The sequence below is a fragment of the Meleagris gallopavo genome, chromosome 15 (assembly GCF_000146605.3).
Source record: "Meleagris gallopavo isolate NT-WF06-2002-E0010 breed Aviagen turkey brand Nicholas breeding stock chromosome 15, Turkey_5.1, whole genome shotgun sequence".
Lineage (NCBI taxonomy): Eukaryota > Metazoa > Chordata > Aves > Galliformes > Phasianidae > Meleagris > Meleagris gallopavo.
The window spans coordinates 7711720-7713963 of NC_015025.2; positions in this window are offsets into that span (position 1 = coordinate 7711720).

The following is a 2244-nucleotide window of genomic DNA, read 5'->3' on the forward strand; positions in this document are numbered from 1 at the left end:
GCGGGTGGCGGCGAGCCTGGGCTGGGAGCGGGGCGGGGTGGGCCCTGCAGCATCCCCCAGTATGGTTCACCCCTGTGTTCCTCCTGTGCGCTGGGAGGCTCCCAGGGTGCAGATGGGCTCAGCCGCCTGCCTGCTCCCGTAGGCACACGTGTGCGTGTGCGTCTGCACGCACCCCTCCTCCCCCGAGCCATATTGATCTCTGCAAATCTGCTGTGCAAAAAGCCTTTATCCTGCGAGACCTTCCCGGCAAAGGGCAAGATGAGCCGATGCTCAAAGCCCTGCAGGGCACAACGCGGTGCTGCCAAGAAGCACAAGGGCACCCGGGGCTGGCTCTGGGGCAGCTTCACTGGATCCCCCTGCTTCCCCTCAGTGCCTGGCAGTGAATGAAAGCACAGCGAATGCTGCCTGGGCCCTGCCATGCCCCCCCTGGGCCCTGTGCCCAGAGGCCAGCGCTGGGCAGGGATTAGCTTTAAGCTGATTGCTGCTGTCTGTTGGGGAAACGCTGGGATGCTTTGCGGTGTGGAGGGAACATGGCCACCCTGGGGGGCTGGGGGCACAGCTGGACTGCCAACTTGTCAGCCTCAGCCTCTCCAAGGGATGGCAGTGGGGCTGTGCCTCACTGTGGGCAGTGACCCCCAGTAGTATTATGAGGAGTGGAACTCTGGTTCAGCACACGTGGCTCTGGAGAGATGGGAGGGGGGAAAGTGAGAGCATTTTCCCCACAGCATGGGATGATTTAGCACTACAGAGCGCTGCAAAGACAGGGACTTTGTAGGAATCTTGGAGGGGGCACAGGGATAAGAAAGCTGCCCAAAAATGGGAGTGTGGCGGCTTGGCCTTGCCTCCCAGAGCTGCTGAGAGGTCCCTGGGGGCACTGCTGCTCTCTGCAGGCGAGTTCCTCCTGCTAGGAGCAGGGAGAAGCCACAGTGCCTGCCTGCTGCCACTGCACCCAGCCCAGCCCTTGCATCCCTGCTGCAGGTGTGACTCAGTGCCAGCACTGCCCAGAGGGAAAACTGAGGCACAGAGCAACGCAGGTGACTAACGTCAGGCTGTGTTTGGAGGAGGGCAGGTGTGATTGCCCGCGTGATCATCAACACAGAGCACTGTCCTGCCTACCCACAGAGGCCTTGGGACTCTCTCGGTGTCCCTGAGAGGACTGTGCTGGCATGGGGCAGCAGGTTCCCGCTTGGGAGCTTTGTGTATCTGAGCACCGATGTTGGAGGGAGGAAGATGGGAGTTCTCATTTTGGTGACATCTGTGAACCAGGAATAGTCCCAGGGAAAGCCACCCGCTGTTGGAGTGTGCTGGCTGAGATGTTCAGTGCTGACAGGAGGGGCAGGGCGCAGTCCTGCATCTGCTCTGCAAGTCCTGCTGCTCCGCAAAGGAAAGGACAAACCCTCCCAAAATGTGCCATCCCAAAATGTCTCCTCCCTGTCCCACTCTACAGTGGGATGCTGGGGTGAGGCAGGGGTCTGTGCCTCAGTTTCCCTATCAGGAAAAACGGCTCAGTGCTCCACAGCTGCTGGCAGCTTATGCACAGCATTTGGGGATCACTGAGCGCCAAGGGTCCCTGCATGAGGTTCACCCCCAGCCACCGTGCTGCCCCGGGGCCGTGATCCTGGTGGGTGTGTAGCAGTGCAGAGCAGAGACATAGAGGGGATCGCTGTGGCTCCGCAGCTGCTGGGGCAGCAGTCGTCTGGCACGTGGGGGGCAGGTCGGGAATTCTGCCCTTAAGCGGCTCGTTTTGGCCAGGGGTTGCCCATGTGGTCCAAACAGAATCTCTCTTCGATAAAGATTCTGTCTGGGGAAAAAAAAAAAAGGAACAATTAGGAAAAAAAAGAAAAAAAAGAAAAAACGAAGTTGGCATTTCCTGCACTAAGTGCCGTATTTTTTTAATTTGTGTGTGTAAGAGAGAGAAACCGCATGGCGTTTAACCCCTCCTCCGCCAGCTGCAATCGAAACGAACTGCCTGCTCCAAGGCAGCACTGCCACCTGCTGTCCCTGCTGCTGTCCCTGCTGCTCCCGGCCCCTCTCCCTCCCGCACGAGGCAGCCTGCCCTGGGCGGAGCGGAGCGCGGGGCACCGCGGGGTTTTGCTGCACGGCCGGGCGGTTCCGGCATCAGCCCGCAGCGTCCCGCGCCGCTCCCCGCCCCAGAGAAATGGCTCCGACAGTTCCTTGGAGTTGAGACCTTTATTGGTACGGCTCGCTGACGCGCACGCAGCCCCGCGGAGGGCACCGGCGCTG